Here is a 14,148-nt window from a genome sequence, read left to right on the forward strand (position 1 = left end):
AGGAAAGCCAGGTGTGTGCTGGGAAACTGAGTCTTTAATTGCTTTGTTTGGCTGTCAGGCTGGAGGGGGCAGAGCTCTGTGGGTGTTTGTGTGTGTGGGATTTTCCAGTGTTAACAAACACACACACACATAGAGATGAACCCAGACTCTGAGGCTCACACTGTCAGCTGTTTGTTGGATTTTACTTCCTCATTCTTTTCTCAATAAATCTGTTTCCACAGTCATGTGATCGGTTTCTTCTTTTAAATCCTGTGAAATGACAGAGAGCTGATTTGGCTCTGCAGTGTGGGCGAGTTCACACACACACATACCTACATGTACACACAGACAGGTACACTTATTTCACATCTATGCCTGTTTAAACGTCATATGTTAATAGGACTGTGCATATTCTTGTAACCTCAATAAAAGGCAGATACTGGGGAGCTGACAGAGAGTGACGGGGTTCAAGCAGTAGGAGCAGGCGTGGTCTCGGTCGTCTCCCTGATGCACGAGACTACACAATGAGCTGTGGTGTCTTGCGTCTTGCTTTGCCGCTACAGTAGATTGTCTCTTGGTTCCAGCATCAGGTTTGTGCTTAGATAAACCTAACAAGCTGTGTGACCGGGACATGGTCTCTCTTCTCAGACTGATGAAGTTGCATCTGTGTGCATCTTAGCTGTGCATCTCCCAACTCTATGACAGACACATCATCCAACCAGCGAGCAGCATAGTGAAGGACACTTTTGTTAAGAGAAAACTCAGGAGGCAAGAAACACAGACTCAGCGCTTTTTACATGTACATGGGCGATGCCCCGACACAGTCTCCACACAGCAACGTGTACAAGACGTGTCACTGAGGATCCGCGCCGAGGCATCTGTGTGTTCTTTATTATATAGGCAAAAAGCTTGTATCATATTCTTAGGCGGAGCATACAAAGTATGAAAAACAACTCCCTATATGGAGACTGAAGATACGTGAGTTCGGTGAGTTCGTTGGCCATATCTGTATGTGGCCTTGAACATTTCTACTTTCATTTGTGCAGCTTCCTCCTTATGGTTTCAATCATACTCCTCATGTCATACACACACACTAAGTTTAAATGAAGCTAAACACTATGAGAGTACAGACAGTAATAGAAGAATACAAGTTTCCTTTAACACTTTCCACCCCTCACATGCACTGTTCTCCCTCCTTCCATCTGGCAGACGGTTTCGCAGCATCAAAACCGTAACGACCAGACACTACAAGAGCTTCTTCTACCACAAAACGACTGACAAACACCTCACAATATGGTAAATGGACTGGTTCTTATATAGTGCTTTTCTACTCTGTCTGAGTACTCAAAGCGCTTATACAACTAATTCATTCACCCAATCACACAAGCACTTCTTCTAAACTAAGTGCTAATTGTCTAACATTCATACTCCGACGGATGCATAGGAGAGCAACATGGTGTTAGTATCTTGCCCAAGGATATTTGGCATGCAGACTGGAGCAGCCTGGGATCGAACCACCAACCTTCTGGTTAGTGGTTGACCTGCTCTGCCACTTGAGCTACAGCCACCCCATACTCACCAAAAGACTCAAAAACAACAAAAACTCCCATAAACCCACTACAAACTGGACCTGGGAAGCAGCATTTTGATATGCTGTACACTGTGTTGATGATAAAGACCTTGAATCTTGATAATTAATTCAGTTTGTTAAAACTCTGAAGCGCAGAAGTTTGCTTTGAAGCGGGTACATCAGATCAAGGCATACCTGAGTCGTTGCAGGAAGTGATGCATCAGATCGATCACAGTAGTTAGTTTACCTGCTGCTGCTTTGACTTCTGTTTAATATAAAAACACAGTTGTAAAAAAAACAAAGACTGGTTTTACAAGCAATCCCTTTAGCCGAGATAAATGAATCAGTATTTTAAGCTTCTTACTGCAGAGAGTAACGTGGTATAAGACACATGTCTGTGCCTCTTACAATTACCGGCTTGCAATTTTGTCTGTGAACAGGGGGGTTAATGAAGAGAGCGTGTTATGAATTTATAACCTAAAATTTATAGCCTGGTGTAGCTGGTATAACTATGACTCAGTATATTATTTTGCCTCATCTATCTGTATTTTGACGGGTTGCAGGGCTCTGAGACAGAACCTGCCACTGTGTGCATGGGAGAAGTTTGTTTTTTGATATCAGTGTATTCAAAGTCCATGCAAAGAACTTCTTTTCATAGATGTGCAGTTGCTTTGGCTCTTCGTATAGCGGACAGCAGATTCTTCATGACTCTTTTCAAAACAGCAACGTCCATATTCCATATTATTGTTGACCCCTGTACTCATTTGTTTTACTAAATGCAAGATTTTCAGATAAAAAATTTTTGTTTTTGTATTTCCTTGTAACAACCCCAAGGATGCCATTTGTTTAGGATGACATTCTGGTAGATTCTATTTTTTATGTTTTCTGCTTTATGTAATCAGCACTGACAGTCCGACATTTGTTGAGCTCTACAAACTCAACAATGAACTCAAAAAAATAATTCATTGGATGAACGTAATTTTATCTTGCCACTTATATTCCATCAAAACAAATCATGTTATATTAATCCATCTTGGTTGTGTTGTGTCAACACGATATATGTGTGTAGGTTTAACATAATATTAACATTAACATTCAATTAATTTGATTTTTGTTCAATGAACATGTTTGTACCACGTTAGTCTAATTAAATGTATTTAAATCCATCTTATATTGTTTAAACACTTTGGCACATCAAAAGTCAGTCGTGTTACATGAACTAGTAAAATATTTGTTTGTTACACCAATAATAATCTTGTTGAATGAATGAAATGTAACTTATGTCTGTAGTGCATGTTGTATTCATATTAAGTAATGTTCAACAAAAAAAATTCAATGGATTTACAGCAACTTCCAATCCACCCATCTTCTTATCTTTATCTGGGCTGCGGAAGTGATAGGGCAAGAGGGACAGGTCGCCAGTCTATCATACAGAGACAAACAATCATTTGCACTTTAACACCTTTGGATAATTTAGAATAGCCAGTTACCCTTACAACTGCATGACTTTTAACTGTGGAGGAAACCAGAGTACGCAGAGAGAACCCACTGCAAACTTCGCCACATTGTGAATTTGAACCCAGGATCTTCTTGCTCTGAAGCAACAGCACGAACCACCATGGCATAAAGTAAATTAAGCCAGTACATGTCATCTCAACAAGAACAAATTAAGTTGCTGAATTTCATGCAGATGCTACATGATTTCATTACGTTCACCATAGAAACGTGGAATTATTTCGTTCAAATTACAAGTTTGGATCTTATGCATGTAACACCCACCCAATTTCATTTTTCTGAGTGTGGATGACAACCTGGTAAAATGTGAATTTGGAGGGCGAGCTTGAAGACGTGTGACTGCTGCGTCAGTACATGCAAAAAGTCATTGACAGGTTTATAAGATCATGTCAGCGTCAGAACGATCCAGCGATAGTTATCAGCACACACAGCGTTATGTTTATATTCTGAAAAATCAACAGATTCATATTCATGTTTCTGTCACAGAGAGGTGACCTGTCCATGTGCACCTCTGCTGTCATATTTGGATATTAGAAACTTCCTCTTTCTGCTTGTTGGACAGTCCAGTGTTTCTTCTTTCTTCTTTCCATAGCAAAATGTAAATGAGTCTGTATATAACTCATATTAACAGTGTGTCTTTGAGCCAGTAGGAAAAACTCTGTATGTTCATATTCAAATACTGAGTACAGAGTGTGTGTTAGTACAGATGTTTATTTGCTGCAGAGCTGTCTGCATGAACACCAGAGAAGAACCAGATGTAAGTTTCAAACCTGCAGGCTCATTTCATGTCTGTGTACAGAGGTGCTGTGTGGACCACATTTGAACTGTTGCTTTTGTCTTCATGGACAATTTTAAACAGATGATCATTTATTAAGAATAATCATATATTTCTTACAGCAGTGTGTGATAAACTAGATATCTGTGTTTAATATAAAGTGCTGCGTGTCCATCAAACACTGAAGAGCTGCTGGATTCATTGTTTCCTCCAAATGAAAGAAAAGTCATTTTCATGTGACAGAGCGACGATGCAGTGGAGTCTGTTTCTGCTTCTTCTGATGGGTGAGTGATCATTTTACCAGGGCTCCTGATTGTTTCCACCTAAAATCCTTTAGTTTGATCAGGACTCATTAAACAAATGAACTCTGACTGAGAAAATCAAGGATTCACCTGTAAACTGGACAGTTTGATGGGAACATGAGTTTCCTGCTTGTATCAGCAGATATTCAACAGTATTTCTTCTGTTTCAGGTCAGTGTGTCTTCATCACATGTCAGCTGTATGAGTACCACTTTATTAAAGAAGAGATGAGCTGGGATGAAGCACGGGCATACTGCAGAGAGAACTACACAGACCTGGCCAAAGTGTTTGACCTGACAGACATGAGAAGACTTCAAGACTCTGCACAGAGTCAAACAGAAGCCTGGATTGGACTGTACAGCGAGCCAGGAGGAGCCAACAGGAGGTGGCACTGGTCTCTGCTGGGGGAGGAATACACTGAAAATAAGACCTGTTGGAGAGATACAGAGCCAAATGATGGTGCATACCCTGAGAACTGTGTGATGAAAAAAGACAAGTGGGGTGATTATTCATGTACATGCACATATCCGTTCATCTGCTATGACGGTGAGAATATGTGGACAGCAAAATGATAATACAATATTTAATAATATTATAATCTAGTTAATAATATAATCTAGTGTTATATCATATGTTCCTGAAAGAGACAGTTTGAAGAATGAGACAAATTAGTTTGTAAAGTTGTGTTTGTGTTTTTCTGTTGACTCGACAGAAACGATGAAAGACAATAAAATATTTCATTTGAATGAGACGTCTGTGACCTGGACTCAGGCTCAGAACTACTGCAGACAGCATCACACCGACCTGGCCAGTGGACTCGATCAGATATACAGTGAAGAGTTTAAGAAGCTGCAGAACTCTACAGCTTTGTGGATCGGTCTGTTCAGAGACAGCTGGAGGTGGTCAGATGGGAGTAACTTCTCTTTCAGATACTGGGACATGGACTCATTTAATGATGGACTAAACAACAGGAAATGTGCTACGACTCTGTTAGAGAGATCAGGAAGATGGAGCTCTGCTGGATGTGACCAAAGAAAGCCTTTCTTCTGCTATGATGGTGAGTTTACACAGATTTATCTCAGCTGTTTGTCCAATAGATGAACAGCTGGAATCACTGAGAGGATTTAGGTCAGTATGTTTCTTCAGCCACTTATTTCTGCATGTATGTTGAACTTCTGTCAGAGGTGAAGATGTTTAGCTAATGGTTGGAACAGAGATTTCTCTGTAGAGCAACTGATTCATCTGAAGAATCACTGAAATGTTTTCTTTTGTTCTTCTGGACCAAACATCCAGAGACTTGAAGTTCAGATTTAACTGTTTTTCATGTTTTCTCACATTTTATGGCAGATAAACTGATTCTGATCACGGAAAACAAAACCTGGGAGGAAGCCTTGAATTACTGCAGACAGAAACACCATGACCTGGTTTCAATCAGCAACCCTGAGGAGCAGGGATGGGTCCAGGAAAGAGCCAAAAATGCCTCGACTCCTTTTCTGTGGCTGGGACTGCGCTACTCCTGCACTGCACGTTTGTGGCTTTGGGTCACTGATTATGTAGTGTGCTATGAGAGGTGGGCTTCAAGGGGAAAGACTGAAGACTGTGACATGTCTGCAGCTATGACCACAGGAGGGCAGCACGAGTGGGTCAGTCAGAGGAAAAATGAGACATTTAATTTTATTTGTATAAAACACTGAGGTTTAAACCTAAAGTCACTTCTTAGCTGCACATGTAGATTTTCTGGGGTGAACTCTGTGTTTCTGCTCAGTGTTTACAGTCTCTGGGTTTGAAATGGGAGAAAAATGACCAACAGATTATTACCTGCAGGTTAGATATGTGCAGAGAGCAGTCTGTGTTTCATTTCCTCTCCTTTACCAGAGTCAGGAGCATCTTGGTTTCTTCCTTCATTGTTGCTGGATTGGTTCATTATTAAACTGTAGCAGGATATTTGTTTTGATTTAGTTCAGATATGGTGATGGTTTGAATGTTTCTGCTTCATGTGCTGTAAATCTTTGTATCACACCATTGTATCCTCAGCTTGAATTACAAAGCCTGTAACTAAAAGCAGGTAAAACCATGTTTGTGTCATGATTGCATATGAGCTCTATAATCTGATCATGTTTTTTCATTAAGTCAAATAAACCTTCATTTAACCAAGTCTGTCACTGTTACAGCTTTCACAGGAACTAATACAAACAGCGCCACCTAATGATAAAATCAGTTAACATCAAACTAACATGTAGCTCCATGACATTTCCACAATGTAGATATGCAAGTGGAAAGGAGTATTTCACATTACAGTAGAAGAGTTGTTGGTGGTCTATTTTGCAGAATTGTTGAATTCAGCCACATTGGAGGTTTTTCAAGTTCATCCCAAATAAACTTGATCTGATTCAGTCTGATTTAGACTTTGACTTGGACACTCCAAAACCTTCATTTTGTTTGTTTGAGCCATTCACAGTTGGACTTGCTGGTCTCTCTGAATAACCTGAGAGCTCTTGAGTTTCAGGACATAAACTGATGTTTGGACATCCTCCTTCAGGATTTCAGAGAGCAGTTTGATGTCTCATGTAACGGATCTCAAGCCTTCCGTACATTTCAACTTTACACTCTTCAATTGACAGAAGAGTTTCCCACAAGGATCATCCACATGTTCTTGGCAGAGGTGAGATGAGCTTTTGTGTTGTTTTTGCTGAGCAGTGGTTTTCTCCTTTTCTCGACTCAAAGATAAATCCTATTTTTCCAACTGTAAACAAATGGCTTTTTAGCTGAATTTCTGGGTTAACCTCATTTCACTATAATTTCCCAATCAACCATAGATCACAGACTTTTCAGTGGTGGACAGACTGGATTTAATAGAACAGTCTAACTGATAATAGCTTAAAGTTCACAGTCAATTACAAATCCATGACTTTTCAAAGTCAATATATTTATTTTATTTATTATGTTATTAAACTTTATTTAACCAGGAAGATTAGAGATTAAAAACCTCTTTTTCAAGGGAGGCCTGGCCAAGATAGGCAGCACCAAGTGTCTCACAGTTACAGAAATTATTCAATTAAAAACAGGCAGCAACAAAACATATGCAAAAATAAATGAAAAAATAAAAATACAATAAAATAAAATTCAATATAATTCAGTAAAATTCAGTAAAAAGTTCAAATAAAAATAAAAAATCAGTTTTTGGACTTGTATTAAAATATGTATTATTTGGTATTGCTGTCCCTCGTTGTCCCTGCTTGTAGATATATATGTGTGGATGCAGGCATTTCTGTGAGCACTTGTTTACAGGCATCTTCAGGCAGGCGGGTGTGGCCCTGGCAGGTGATTGGCCACACCTGAAGACCGCGACACACCTGCAGCTGATCAGGCCTCGTCGGAGCTACTTGAGAGTGTGGTAGAGCTCTCTCCGACGCTGGATCATTGCGTGGCTTCACGTTAGTCTCTCGACCAGTTGCCTAGTTTAAGTCTGCTGCATTATGGTGTGTCTGACGGCTGCCTCTCTCGTATGTTCCCAGGAGTAATGGGGAGACGAGAGGACAGCGAGCACGTGGTGCTCATCACGGAGAAGCGGAGACAGGAACACTTGCACTGGGAAGAGGTCATGTCATGGGAGTCGGGAGATCACAGGGATTTATTGTCATGTTTTTCCATTCACTGTGAATAAACACACTGCTTATACACAGAGCTCCGCGCCTGGGTCCTCCTTCCTCACTTCCCCACGGTTGGCCATCATCAAGGATTCATAGTTTAGATTTAAAAGCACTTAATGAAATGAATTCCGTCATTTTCCATTCGTTCTGCAGTTTGTTCCAAGCCGAGGGTGATAAATGGACAAAGAGCTCTTTTACCAAGTTCAGTTTGGGCAAATGGAACAGAAAGCAACAAGTAACCATGCGGACGAAGAGAATACCGACCTGCATGTTTCATTACGAGCAGGGAACATATTTAAGAAGGCAGCAACCCAAATATCGCCTTATATATAAAACTGTATAAATGGGAGTTTCTTCGACTTTCTAAAGCAGATCATGCCTCCCTGAGAGTATAACTCACAGTGGTGAGTCTGAAATTTACGGTTAGTGATGAACCTCAGAGAAGCATGATACACAATATCAACCATTCGAAGACATTTAGCAGAAGCATTCATATATAGAATATCACCATAATCCAGCACAGGCAAGAATGTTGCAGCAACAAGCCGCTTCTTTGTATTAAAAGAGAAACAACTTATTTTTTCAGTTTTAACTTCAGATTTTTCACAAGATTCTCTACATGTGGATTGAAGGTGAGCGAGTCATCAATTAAGATTACCAGATATTTATGCGTGTGAACCAACTCTATTTTATTACCTTCAAGAGTGGTTACTGATGGGATTGTTGTTTCCTTGATTTAGAAAACATCGTGAGCTTCGTTTTGTCTGCATTGAGAACAACTTTAAGCTGAAATAATGAGTGCTGGACAGCAATAAAGGCTTTCTTCAAGGAGTCAATGGTTTGGAAAAGAGTTGAAGCAGAGCTGTAAAAACTGCATCATCAGCATAGACGTGCAAGTTTGCATCTGGCACATTTAGACCAAGATTGTTTATTTAAATGATAAATACAAGTGGACCTAATACAGAACCCTATGGTTATGCACTGTAACAAAATTAGAACATAAACCGTCAGATTGTATGCAGTGAGAGGTAGTTTGAGAACCATGCCACTGCTCTCTCAGAGAGTCCTGGCTGGTGGAGTCTACTTTTTAAAATACAATGATCAACAGTGTCGAATGTGTTTGACAAATCAATAAAAAGGAATGCACAATGTTTTTTTTTTTTAATCAAGCGCAATAGTAATGTCATTTACCACCAGCAGCTGTGATAGTACTGTGATTCTTCCTAAAGCCTGATTGATATTCAGATAAAATGGCATTGGTCTCTAAAAACTCCTTTAACTGCTCAAACAAAAGAGCTTCAAGAACTTTGGCCAGCACAGATAGATTAGATATTGGTCTGTAATTAGTTAACACTGCTGGGTCGCCCCCTTTTAATAGAGGGACAACAAAAGCTGATTTCCATACTGAGGGAAATTCATTCGTATCCAGTGTGAGGTTGAAAAGTGATGTGAGAGGCTCTGCCACAAAATCAGCTGCCAGTTCAGAAGTAATGATCTAGTAAATCTGGCCCTGGAGATTTTGTAGGATCTAACACTTTAGGAGCTTTACAGACCTCCTGCACAGAGAAAGGAACAAAGTTAAATGGCTGACCAGTGTACACCGGAAGGTTTGTGTCAGATTTTTACAAAGCCTGGGGTTCAGAGAGTCAAACAAAGAGCCAGAAGATATAAAGTGCTTGTTAAAGCAAGCCATAATCTCCTTTGTATCAAAACAGGAACAGAATCCTTAAAAACATAGGTGGGTAGAGCGTGGGAGCTTTTACTCACTGAAAGAGACTTAACGATTTTCCAGAACTTCTGTGAATTATTTAGGTTCTCAGTGGTGACAGACAGATAATATTAAAAGGCATCTCTGAAAACATTAGAGCACTTATGCAAATATATGATATCTTGATAAATCGAGCAGATATTTGAAGTTTCCACAGCACCATTCTCGCAAGAAAATATCTTACAAGTTTATTTTGTGACCCAGAAAGAGTAATATTTCAAACTCCGCCACTCTGTGTTCCTCCGCCACTGCCTCGTTTGAGTTTTGGACGAAATGGACTCTGGGATATTGCATTCCGTCATTTCGAGCTGATTGGACACCAAAACAGCCAATCAAATTTTTTTGAATACAAGTCTGTGATTGGCTGGTTTTGTGGCGCAAATATAATGGTGTTGAGCGCGCACGGGCAGAAATGTTGAGAGCGCAAGCAACACATTGCGAGCAAGCTTAAATGCAAAAACTGAGTGAGAGGGGCTGCTATTGTGTGTGTGTATGGATAATAGCAAACACTGAAATACATTTTTTGCATGCAGCAATGAATTTTGTTCACTCAAATTCAGCTTTTCTTCGCTCAAAAGAAATTTCTCCTCAAAATGCAACACTTGCACCTGCAAATGTTTTTTTGTTTTCCGCTCAGAATAGTGGCACAAAATTAATGCCATAGATTTAGTGTTTGTTAGCTATGTTATATTGCTGCCTCTGTTCGGTGGTGTCGAGCCAAACGGACTTTAACGTGTGTTTGAACGAGCTGACGGTTCACTCGTTAAGCTGAAAGAAAGATGCTTTAATCACAGGAGTCACACATGTGTCCACTGGACCATCTGGAACTCTTCTTGTTTAGCACTCGTAATAACACATTAACAGTGCAGTGAATCCTGCTTGTGCCGTGATATTCAGGACCGAGCAGCATCACTGACTTTCAGCTTGTTGTGTTTGTGGATATATGACTGACTTTAATTATCCATAAAATCATCACATTCTCTGTAAGATTATGGTCAATTATTGAACGGCGTTTATTTTAAAGTAAAGGCTTTAAAACTAAGTTAGTACAAACATTAATAATAATGGATTGCATTTATGTAACGCTTTTTCAAGACCCTCAAAGCGCTGTACAATTCTACTATTCATTCACACACTGGTGGAGGCAGCTACAGTTGTAGCCACAGCTACCCTGGGACAGCACCCTCAGACGCCAAAACAGTGCCAGCAGAGTGAAACTGAAAAATGGTTTGAAACCAAAAATATTGATTAAAACTGAAAAAAATTGTAAGCAAAAAAAAAATTTAAAAAATACAGTTTTAATTAATTGTTTTTCACTATCATTTTTTTTCAGTTTCACTACAGTGTAGCAATGTACCGTGCAAGATCCAATTAATACACTACGAGCTATGGTCAGAAATTAATGACTAACACTGACTGTACTATGAGTATCTCTGAAAAACCACACATACCTGCATTTCCTTACGAAATGTTGCCCGAATGTATACAAACAGATCCCTTTTTATAGTGTGAAACATTTAGCGAAGCAATTCTTGTAAGTAACTGTGTTGGAAACACAATGAGTGCTGTCAGTCCGCATTTTGAGCAGGAGAAGAGCTTCCTCTCTGCCAACCTGTCCTTCTGGGTGGTAAGAGGACACTATGATGGCTTTACATGTATTTTACATAATTCCTCCTTGGTCCCACTTTCTATCCCACATACTTGAATTATAGTATTAAAGTTAAAGAAAAACATTCAGTAAAAGGACTAGATGTTACAATCACTGATAATGCATTGCTTTAAATGGAGAAAATCTTGAGTAATGGCTGTTTTGAGGAAGGGCAGCCCAGAAACTTTACCAGCAGCACACATCATTGTATGCCTCAACTTTCAGACTTTTACCAAAGCTGCCATTTTTCCTTGGTTACGTTTAGGGATTAGAGATCTGATCAGGATTATCAAAATAAAATTTGGGACACATCGTCCATCGACCATGGATTCATCAGGTGTTTCGGCCCCTCCAGGGTGGATCAGGCCCCCGGAGTGTGTCACTGGTTTATGTATTGTTATTGCTTCTTCTATTCACTGCAACTGAAAATTATTACTTACCTCTTTAACATTTATGGAGCCTTATTTCTTCAAAGGGATAGAAAAGGTGATAGAGAGAAGTAAGACATAAGGGACAAGATAAAATATTTTTAAGAGGTTAATGTAAATACTTCACTACCAACCAGAATAAGGCTCTGCGTTAAAAAATGTAGGAGCATTTTCCCTCTTAAACACCCGTAAAAGCATAAAATGTTGAATGGTATATTTGACATAGTAATGTGGCCCTAACCCATTTCTAACCCATTTGACTCAACACGGGAAACCTCACCCAGCCCGGACAGAAAAAGGATTGACAGATTGATAGCTCTTTCTCGTTTCTATTCTCAGGATAACAATATGTCTTATCTGCCTGGAACATAAAAGCTCCGGCTCACTTTCTACACAGTCTAGACGTTTTGGGAGTCATAGCAGTATTTTTTAAACCTAAGGATTAAGTAATTTCTTTCTTTCTCACATAATATACCGACAGTGTTATACGTTTAGTCAACTCCACAAACACAGAATTGAGACATCAGCAGGTTTTTGCACTTTGAACCAAGGGCGTAGATTTGGTTTTGGCATTGGTGGGGACGGGTGTTTCAACCACCGAACCCCACCCTGTTTCTTTTTTTTCCTTTTCGTCTTTGCTTCTTGATTTAAAAAAAAAAAAAAAAAGGAGAAATATACTCGCCTACGTATGCTATTCTACATGCTATTAAACCATTTAAAATTACAATTCATAGTTTTATATGTGAATTATATAATGTTAAATTATTATTAAACAAATGACTAAGTATTTTAGACTTTAGTTTACTTCAGCCACATTCCACATAAATCAGGTATCATACAAAAATAAAAATAGCTTCAAATACAGTCAAGACAATAAAAGAATATAACTTTAAGGACTTAAATGTGGGATGGAGCGGTTTCGCAGGTCTTTCCTCCCCACTGCTGTCAGACTCCACAACAAAGACTTTTGCAGCTGCTCAAACACACACATGTGCAATAAGACGTTGAAAGTTGTATTTTTACTCAGTTGTATATAACATTTGTATTCTATTTTTATCCTAATGTATATTTTATTCTACTATTTTATTCTATTCGGTACAGTTGTGTCAATAAAACTCATCTAAGATGACCACAAAATTATTATTCTGTGCTTGATGTGCCTCACCTTTGGCCCTGGCTTTTCCCCTCTGACTGCACTAGGACATATTGCCTCTTGATAAAATAACACATTGATTCGTGCCATATAAAAAGTGAGACATGTCAATTCAGATTCTTTGTCAAGTCTACACTAATCAATTTACATCAGCAGCCTAACAATTGTAGTGCAAACTGCACTACAAGGTGGAATATTTGCAAAATCATGACTACCTCATGATATTTTGTCTCAGAAATTAACCCTATGAACATGTCAGTGCCATTAGGATGAAATTATTGTGTCACCAACATTTTAACGTTAGACATAATTTTAACAGCCTCTTTATCCTGGCTTGCTCGAGGCTGCTGTTTTCTCTGACAGTTTCAATCAAAATTAGAAATGTTGCTCTGAGACTGGGAGAACTAATAGAGCTGCCTGTTGTGCAGTTAGTTTCCAAAACACTTTATTCATGGTTAAACACAATTTTAAATTAATGTGAGCAAAAGCCTAGCATAGCTTGTAACGTTATTATGACGGACACATCTTATGAGTGAGCTTGGCTTCAAGTTACTTACAGGTTTCTTTGAAAAATACTTTCTGATATGCACGTTCTTCCTCTTTGCTACCGTCCTCCTCGCAGCGCAGGTTTGCCGCTGCTGAAACTAAACAGAGCTCCCTGAAAGGCTCAGCCAATCACATTGGCCATATTTGTCACATGAGGTCGGACTCCAGTAGAGAACGTAATTTAACTCTTTCTACACCGCTGGGTGAATGAGACGCTGACAGATCTTTTTTTTCTTTCTATCGGGTTTGGGGTTTTTTTTTTACAAGAAGCGATCAAATTATTGGTGGGGACAATTCAATAATCACTGGATATTGGTGGGGACATGTCCCCTCTGTCCATGCCAAATCGACGCCCTTGCTCTGAACTACTCTGTTTAAAGGGTGCACAGTTACTGTGTGTTGGATATCCAGTAAATCATTAATTATTAAGGATAATCTTAAGTTACAAAATGAGTGCTCTGTTTAAATATATATATAAATATCAATAAATATATCACTGTGTGTCACATTTTGGCTACGTTCACACTGCAGGTCTTAATGCTCAATTCCGATTTTTTGATCAAATCCGATTTTTTTGTCTGCTTGTTCACACTACACATAAAATGCGACATCAAACGCTCTCCAGTGTGAACGCTCAAAGCGGCCCGCATGCGCAAAAGAAGATGTCACACAGAACTCGCTCTGTTTAGACCCAGAGCAAACAATATTGTTTGACTGATGGCCCTTAATATAAAGACTTCGGACTTTATGTTTCCAGATTTTTGCTTTAAGTTATTTTGTTATTTACATAATAATGTAGATAACCTAATAATGAT

The 14,148-nt window shown here is 39.2% G+C and overlaps 1 protein-coding gene across 1 annotated transcript in view; it reads left to right on the top strand.

The window, feature by feature from the left end:
• LOC134624309 (nucleotide-binding oligomerization domain-containing protein 2-like) overlaps nucleotides 1-14,148 on the top strand; it is a 1,192,597-nt gene that overhangs the window by 695,495 nt on the left and 482,954 nt on the right. The gene's annotated exons all lie outside the window — the stretch shown is intronic.

The sequence above is a fragment of the Pelmatolapia mariae genome, linkage group LG3_W, assembly GCF_036321145.2.
Source record: "Pelmatolapia mariae isolate MD_Pm_ZW linkage group LG3_W, Pm_UMD_F_2, whole genome shotgun sequence".
Lineage (NCBI taxonomy): Eukaryota > Metazoa > Chordata > Actinopteri > Cichliformes > Cichlidae > Pelmatolapia > Pelmatolapia mariae.